General features: G+C 42.5%; 1 long non-coding RNA gene across 1 annotated transcript; it reads left to right on the plus strand.

Moving 5' to 3' along the window:
* The first annotated feature begins 1,889 nt into the window (after positions 1 to 1,889).
* On the plus strand, positions 1,890 to 6,741 carry LOC139364097 (uncharacterized). The gene is made up of 4 exons (XR_011625366.1): positions 1,890 to 2,099; positions 4,748 to 4,787; positions 5,290 to 5,509; positions 6,140 to 6,741. It is a non-coding gene; the product is annotated as an uncharacterized lncRNA (long non-coding RNA).
* The last annotated feature ends 2,362 nt before the right edge of the window (positions 6,742 to 9,103 follow it).

Below are 9,103 nucleotides of genomic sequence, written 5' to 3' on the forward strand. Positions count from 1 at the left end.
TGCTTCTTTAATTAGGCTGCTGACACCATGGAAGGCAGGGTTTTGACATTCAGAACAAGGGTTAGAGCTGTAGTTAGATCCAAACTTTGAGTCACTAAGGATCTAGGAGGTAACTTTTCTGTACCCAATTAGCATTTAAATTTGAATTAGTCAACGTGGCTCTTAGTATGAAGAATTTTACCTTCATTTACCTTTTCCAAACAGGAACTACAGTGGCACAAAGAGTTAGCAATATATTAACAAAAATGTAGTTAATAGTAAAACACATTTTACTTCTTGTCTTGCTTTATTAATAGTTCTTAGTCCCTGTATACATTATTCTGAACCTGTCTTTATTCTCCATCTCTCCTCAGTCCCAGGAAAGTCACTTAATCCCTTGCCCTGGGCTATGTTTACTTTGTAGTTAATACCCCTTGATTCATTAGGTTGAGGGCAGATGTATTGTCTTCGGAGGTTGGCTACATCTCCCCAGGTGTATCCTTTTTGAGTTCATTGTGCTTGGTTGTTGCCTTACTGCATTCTTAACACTGATTTCCATTTGGGAAATGTAACCAGTGAAGACATTGAGAATGGTATATGAACATCAGCTGCGATCAGGCTATGATCCTGTGACACTGGTGCTTTACCTCTGACAAAAGGCAGTGACCACAATAAATAAGTGAACAGATGGAATTATCTCTGTTTTAAGCTCTCTTCCTAATAGTTTTAAAATCATTGGCATCTACTATTGCAAGCAAACTCAAGCACCCAGAAAATCACTGGCCAAAGTGCAGGTGAATGTTAATAGGAGACTCTGAAACTGTTGATCTGGCTCTAAGTTGAGAGATGGTTTTTCTGTGGACCCAGGTACTCATAGTTGTAATGCTGCTGAAGAATCACAAGCACTTGCTATATATAACATAACCTTTTTTTTGTCATTGTTGATAAAATTGTTCCTAAGTTTTTGTGATGGAATAAATACGTTTCATGTTTGCCATGCCAGACCCCTATTGACTTCTATAGGGATGGTACCACGTTTGGGAGGCCAAAGAGGAGACCCAGAGCCAGTGAATGAGACACAGAGTTTATCGAGGGGACTTACACATTACTTCTTTTTTTTTCTCTCCTAAGATGGAGTCTCACTCTGCCACCAGGCTGGAGTGCTGTGGAGTGATCTTGGTTCACTGCAACCTCTGCCTCTCGGGTTCAAGCAATTCTCCTGCCTCAGCCTCCTGAGTAGCTGGGATTACAGGTGCACACCACTACTCCTGGCTAATTTTTGTATTAAATTTCTGTATTTTTAGTAGAGACGGGGATTCACCATGTTGGCCAGGCTGGTCTCAAACTCCTGACTTTGTGATCCACCCACCTCGGCCTCCCAAAGTGCTGGGATTACAGGTTTGAGCCACCGTGCCCTGCCCACATTACTTTTTTACAAACAGTAGTGGTTCTCCTATCCAGTGGCAGCAGGCTGGACAGGAGAACTGCTACTGTTTGTAAAAAGCATGCAGTTTATATAGCATTTTCACTTAGCACCCTCCCCTGAGCAGCCTCCACTGGCAATCTTCATTTAATCCAAAACAAAGGGCCTTGATCCCCTGTATGGCCTGTGTTCCATGGGATGGGCTGGGGTTCAGATGTTCCTCATAGATAAGGAATGAAACTCAGGGTTGGCCACTCCTAAATTCCTTAGGTTGGAATTCCAAACACACATTCTTCTTAGACCATAGCGTCATTCTCAGGGTATGCGTACCTTATTGCTATCAGGTGCATCTGCCATACAATGATGTCAAAAGAAAAGAATCTAAGTGACTGAACTAGAGGTGGTGTGTCAAGGGGCACCTGACGACTGAAGACCAGATCACTGCCCAACTGAAGCAGAGTCAGGGTTTTGATTGGGTAGGGAAAGGTTGAAAGTTCAGTCATTAAAACAACTTACTGTTTTAAAAGTTTTTATCATTTATTTGTTTTTTTTTAAGCTACACCTGTTGGAATGGGAACTTGTGGTTTTAACAGGCAGTCGTTTTAACAGAAACTTGCAGTTTAGGACTGTTCTTGCTTTCATGTTCCTTGCTTGGAGGCATAGCCATTGCAACAAGATTTCTGAGGTCTTTTTTTTGGTAAGTCTTGTGGCTAGTTGAAGTACGTAGGAGTGGGAGAGATAGGAAAAAACCAACAAGGCAGAGACTGGGATGATTTACTCTGTTGACAACAGAGTAAAGGGCATATTCTGCAAAGGGCACTAATGCTTCCAGTCCTTTCCCACTTTAGCATTTTTTGAGAACTGCAAGGACACATGATTAACCTCAAGTGAATTCCATGTGTTGAAAGCTATAAATAAATTTGCTAAACTCAACTGTTGAGATTGAAGAATTTGGTACTTTTAGACATACCCAGTCTCTCTTTACTTAAGAACAGAGATAGTAAGTCAGCCCAGCCTAATGCAGCTGAAGGTGTTCAGTAACATTTATTGAAAACCTTCTTTGTGCCAGGCACTTTACATATATCTTAAAGATGGCTTAGGCTGGGCATCCTGGGTCATGTCTGTAATCCCAGCACTTTGGGAGGCCGAGGTGGATTACTTGAGCTCAGGAGTTCAAGACCAGTGTGGACAACGTGGCAAAACCCTGTCTCTACAAAAAAAAACACAAAAATTAGCCAGGTGTGGTGGCACATGCCTGTAGTCCCAGCTACTTGGGGGGCTGAGGTGGGAGGGTCACTTAAGCCTGGGAGGTTGAGGTTGCAGTGAGCCATGTTTCTGCCACTGCACTCCAGCCTGGGTGAGAAAGCGAGACCCTATCTTAAAACAAACAAAAAAGATGGTGTATCTACAAAGTAAAAAGTCTGAGGTTTAAATTTTTGAATATATATTCTACTCAGGTGTAAATGGAACAAATGATTTTGGAGTGATTGTGAATGGTCGTTTTTACCTCCAGATGGCACTCATGTTGCTCATGGCCCAGTTTCAATGCTGTGTTGGATAAAATTTATAGTACTCTATAAGTTATTTCACAATTTATGGACTTATTTTCATGTAGTTTTGACAATCCTATTGCATGTCTTTCAGTTCCAAGAGTTATGCCCCTTCTGGGCTTGGCTGGATATTACTTTGTCAGTGGGCTGGCAGTGGAAGTTGGGGGCCCTGGTTCCCTCTTTATATAACCTGTATCCCTGATGATATGCATTTACTAGAGATTCTCTGTCCAAGCAATTGTTGTCTTCTGAAGAGATCATAAGATCGATGACACACATTTATTCTTCTGCTGTCATTGTCTAAAACATAGAAAAAATTCTTCTTAGTCTGCCTCCAGAACTAGTATGATGAACCGTAAACATTAAAAAATTTAGTCTCATTGCTTTATGGTCATTTTGGATGAAAAAGACAAGTAGTTTTAACAAGCTTTGTTGTCCACATTATTTATTGGCTTTAACTGTGAATTTAGCTGTTCTCAATCATCAACTTCTTTCTTTAAAGGAAAAAAAATTCCCATTACTTAGGATAGACAAAAGGATATAAGAAGGAATGTCCACAGTGTTTTCTGCCTCGGCAGGTACCATTGTTGGAATAAGAATATAAGCACCTAAAGGGGCTACTTTGAAGATCATGGGTTTGTGAAAAACCACTCTGCTGTGAATGAGAAGGCATGTGTGCATAACATAAATCAGAGGTGTTGTGTCACAGCGCAATGTCAAGGCCAGGAAGCAAGTATGATGGGTGGAATTACTGTCTTTGGTTTTAGTAAACTCTGGCTTTGGGAGAGGGAGACAAGGAGGTAGAAGATGGAGCAGAGAAGAAACAATTATCTCTTAGGATTAAGACTATCCAGGTATAGCTATGATGGTTCACCACCATATCTGCAAATTTGCACATATGAGCTGTGTTCATATTTGTGGTGTTTTTTTTGTTTGTTTGTTTGTTTTTGATTTTTTTTGAGACAGAGTCACTTCGTCGCCCAGGCTGGAGTGCAGTTCAGTGGCGTGATCTTGCCTCACTGCAGCCTCCACCTTCTGGGTTCAAGCGATTATCCTGCCTCAGCTTCTTGAGTATCTGGGAATACAGGCACATGCCACCACACCTGGCTAATTTTTGTATTTTTAGTAGAAATGGTGTTTGGCCATGTTGCCCAGGCTGGTATTGAACTCCTGTCCTAAAGCGATCTGCCCATCTCAGCTGCTCAGAGTGCTGGGATTACAGGTGTGAGCTACCACACCCTTCACAGTGTTTCTATTTGAATTTAGTAAAATTGAAGAACTTGAATGAGAGGAGCTATTTTGCCCCATAGCAAACTGATTTAAAGAACTACTTTTATAAATGCTATTTGTTTTTATTTCTTTTTAGTTTTTTTTTTTTTTTTTTTTTTTTTTAATTTTTTTGAGACAGAGTCTTGCTCTGTCACCCAGGCTGGAGTGCAGTGCAGTAGCGTGATCTTGGCTCACTGCACCCTTCGCCTCCCAGGTTCAAGTGATTCTCCTGCCTCAGCCTCTCGAGTAGCTGGGACTGCAGGTGTGTGCTACCACACCTGGCTAATTTTTTCTATTTTTTAGTAGAGATGGGTTTCCCCATGTTGACCAGGCTGGTGTCGAACTCCTGACCTCAGGTAATCTGCCTGCCTTGGCCTCCCAAAGTGCTGGGATTACAGGCGTGAGCCACTATGCCCAGTTATTTTTATTTCTTGATCTCTAAAATAAATGAATCTCAGGCATGAAATGTAGATTGAAAACACTGTTGATCATTACAGCATTTTTGTTGTTGTTTTTTAATTCTTAGCACGTGAAATCTGAATGACTACTCTATCAAGAAAAATCATGTAAGCTCTGGCTTTGTGATTCTTAGCCACATACCTATATGAGAACTCTAAGCACTGGGTCTGGGGAGGGCATTTTAACTGGAGCATTTGCTTTTCATGGGGTCTAGTTATTCAGATGTCTTTGCTTTCATTGTTTTCTGTCTCCTGGTAAGTACCACGGAGGCTGCAAATCCCCCTTCTAGTCTGTATGAAATGGTGTAGGGTAAACGCACCTGATAGCGATAATTTAATCATACCCTTAGACTAACCCTGTATGGCAGATGCACCTGAATGTGTGCTGCTGCGCTCGGGAATCTGGGAGTGGCCAAATTGGAGATTCCTTCCTTTTCTACGATTAACATCTGAGTACCCCCGACCCTCACCTCTGTCCTGTCCCATGGAACACAGGCCAAACAGAGGATTGAGGCCCTGAGGTTTGGGTTAAATGAAGGTTGCCAGGTGGAGGTTGTTAGGGGAAGGGTGTTAAGTGAAAAATGTTATAGAAACTGCGTGCTGTTTGCAGGTGGTTGCAGATACCTGGTTCCAATTGTTACAAAGTTCAGCCGGAGACTTCCTTCTACCTGAGGCGTTCTCCCGGTACTCCTCTGGCCGCCCTCCCGAAGGATCCCCGTGGCGCCAGGCAGGAATGTCCTGCTTGGGGGCCCAGTGAGCTCCCAGGGCCTTTCCCACTACTTCCTCTACTCCTGTATTTCTCTCGACTCTCTAAACGGACTCAGCCCCAGGTAAGGTCGGAAACTTCTCTCGCAAACTAGACCTTCCTTTTCCCCAGTGGAGGTGTGTGTTCGGGAATGGAGGGTTCCCTTTCCCACTTCTACAGTTGGGGCACTCAGTATTTGGGGTGTCTCCCGGGTCCTGCAGGAGCAGTCCGCTTCCTTCAGAGGGTCTGTGGGTCCTCTTGGGATTCCTGGTTTGTTCTTGCAGTTGCTCTGGAGCTAAAATTCACAATGCAAGCCTCTGCATGCTGCTCTGTCCGTTTGAGTTAGAGCTGCAATCTAGTCCTGCCTTCCATCTGCCATGATGATTGCTGGAATCGTGAGCCAATTGTTAAACACAGCCTTCATTTAAAAAGTAAATTATAGAAGCTTCTAGTCAAATAAATTATATTGAGAACAAAAGGTGATACTTAAAACTCATCACTTTCTAATTATTCTATTACATTTTTCTGTTATCCATATTCACAAGGTTTATATGAAACTTATTATTTGTGTGCCCACTGAAATTCATGTTGAAATTGAATCCTCCATGTGTAATGGGCCTTCGAGAGCTAATTAGGTCATGAGGATGGAGACCTTATGAATGACATTAGTGCCTTTATGAAAAGAAGCTAGAGTGCTAGCTAGCTCTCTTTCTAGCACGTAAGGATGCAAGGAGAATTTGGCAGTCTGCAACCTGGAAGAGGCCCTCACCAGAACCTGAGCCTGCTGTCACCCTGATCTCGGATTTCCAGCCTCTGGAACTGTGAGAAATAAATTTCTGCTGTGTATAATCCTCCCTGTCTATGATGCTTTGTTGTAGCAGCCTGAACTGCCCAGGATTATTTACTGTATTGTCGACTCTGTCTGGTGGAATTACTATATAATGGTGTGCTCCTGTACATCTCTTCTCAGCTCCAGAGGTCAGTGACTTCACATTGACAGCTTAAAATCAGCCATGGTAGGAGGGCTTATATTACAAAAAATCAGCAAATGTTACACATCAGGCCTTCTCCCTCAACACCTCACTCACTGAGGCAGACACACTTACTATTCTTCAATAATTCCTCCTCGCAATAGGGTCCTCGCTATCTCTCCAGTGTCATTTCCTTCTAGTCTCTTCTACATTGAAATGTATATTCCTGTGGACTGGATGAATGACTTGGCATATCCTTGGTGTGGATGTTGTTTCATGCCCCATGTCTTCATTTCAAAGGTCCTTCTTTTCCTTGTCTACTTACGTGATTTGTTTTCAAAATCTACCTTAGAGGCCATCTCTGCTGAAGTCTTGCCTCCTCTTTCCAGAATTAGCCTTTTTCTCTTCTCAACCAGCTCTGAATTGTGTGTAGTTACCTTTTATTTATTTTTTTTGAGTCGGAGTTCCGTTCTTGTTGCCCAGGCTGAAGTGCAATGGCGCAATCTCGGAGCACTGCAACCTCCGCCTCCTGGGTTCAAGCAATTCTCCTGCCTCAGCCTCTGGAGTAGCTGGGATTATAGGCTTGTGCTACCACACCCGGCTAATTTTGTATTTTTAGTAGAGATGGGGTTTCTCCTTGTTGGTCAGGCTGGTCTCAAACTCCCACCCTCAGGGGATCTGCCTGCCTCGGCCTCCCAAAGTGGTGGGATTACAGGTGTGAGCCACCACGCCTGGCCGTGTACTTACTTTATTATTGTACTTTCCCCACATTGAGCTGTGATAATTGTTTGCAAACTTTTTCCTGCTACATATGGTTGTTGTCTATGAAGATGCATCTATGTATTCTCAGTGTCTGAATCAATGCCTGGCGTATACAGCAGGCATACCTTCTTAGAGATGTCTGGAAAGAGTCTAACAAGTAAATAAGCTAAGATAGGGACTGTTATGGGCTGAACTGTGCTCCCCTCAAATTCACATGTTGAAGTCCTAACCCTCAGTACCTTAGAATGTGACTGTATTTGGAGATAGGGCATTTAAAGCAGTAGTTAAGATAACATGAGGTCATATGCATGGGCCCTAATCCAATAGAACTGGTATCCTTATAAGAAGAGATGGGGACACAGACACATACAATGGGAAGACTGTGAAGACAAGAAGATGGCCATCTACAAGCCAAGGCATATGAGGCTTCAGAAGAAGTCAATCCTGCAGACATCTTGATCTAAGACTGCTAGCCTCCAAAATCATGGGAAAATAAATTTCTGTTGGTTTAGGCTGGGAGTGGTGGCTCACGCCTGTAATCCACCCACCTTGGCCTCCCAAGGTGCTAGGATCACCTGAGGTCAGAAGTTTGAGACCAGCCTGGCCAATGTGGTGAAACCCTGTCTCTACTTAAAAAAAAAAAAAAAAAAGCAAAAATACAAAATACAAAATTTACCAGGAGTGGTGGTGAGTACCTGTAATCCCAGCTATTCAGGAGACTGAGGCAGGAAAATTGCTTGAGCCTGGGAGGCAGAGGTTGCAGTGAGCCAAGACTGCACCACTGCACTCCAGCCTGGGCGACAGAGCGAAACTCCGTCTCAAAACAAAACCCCAAAAACTGTTGGTTAAGCTACCCAGTCTCTGGTCCTTCGTGATGGCAGCCCTAGGAAATGAATACAGAAACCATATATAGAGAAGAGGTTTATGAGAGTGGCAATAGGGCATGGTGTGCAGCCCGTGGAGTCTGGTAAACCTTGGCCAAACCCTAGATATGCCACTTGCAAGTGTATAACCCTGGTAAGCTTACTTAAATTCTCTAAACTCAGGTTTATTGTATGTAAAATGAGGATAATAACATCTCAGGATAATCTAGGCTATTTTATTTATTTAACACTGTTTACTATATGCCATACTCTGCTCTAAGCATTTTATAAATATTGAGGATTAAACAGGAATTATGTAATGTGTATAGCACGGTGTCTAGAACATAGTAACTGTACAACAAGCATCTGTCATTCATATGAGCTCTATATGAAATACTTTCGGAAAAAATTCACAAATATTTCTCTAGAAAATTAAGACTGTTGTTTAGCAACTACCACGGTCTCTAATAGTTAAAGCACAGTATGTTAACGATGGATAATTGTCAGTATTTTTCTAGAAATAGTTTTTCTATTAAATGTGTAATTTAAAAAGTTTTAAATTTTGAATTTAAATTTTGAAGTGCCAACTTTATAATGTCTGAATTTTGAAGTGCCAACTTTATAATGTCTGATTTCAATGTGAATGCATATTTAAAATACTAACATAAATCAATGGAACTGTAACTGGATTTGCAAAGATGTCTACATATGTACTTTAGCATTTCATAAAGGAAGGCTCCTCCGTGCCACACAATCACACACATTCTTAACTCGTTAACAAAAAATTGTGTGCAGTTCCCCATATAGACACTAGGCAGCACTCTTGTAAGGCAAACTCAGGCTTTAGATACTCTAAAACAGACATTACAAGTAGCAATCTTGAAACCCCTATGAGGCCGGGCGCGGTGGCTCACGCCTGTAATCCCAGCACTTTGGGAGGCCGAGGTGGGCGGATCACAAGGTCAGGAGATCGAGACCACGGTGAAACCCCGTCTCTACTAAAAATACAAAAAAGTAGCCGGGCGCGGTGGCGGGCGCCTGTAGTCCCAGCTACTCAGGAGGCTGAGGCAGGAGAATGGCGTA

This window comes from Macaca nemestrina, chromosome 7, assembly GCF_043159975.1.
Source record: "Macaca nemestrina isolate mMacNem1 chromosome 7, mMacNem.hap1, whole genome shotgun sequence".
Taxonomy (NCBI): Eukaryota; Metazoa; Chordata; class Mammalia; order Primates; family Cercopithecidae; genus Macaca; species Macaca nemestrina.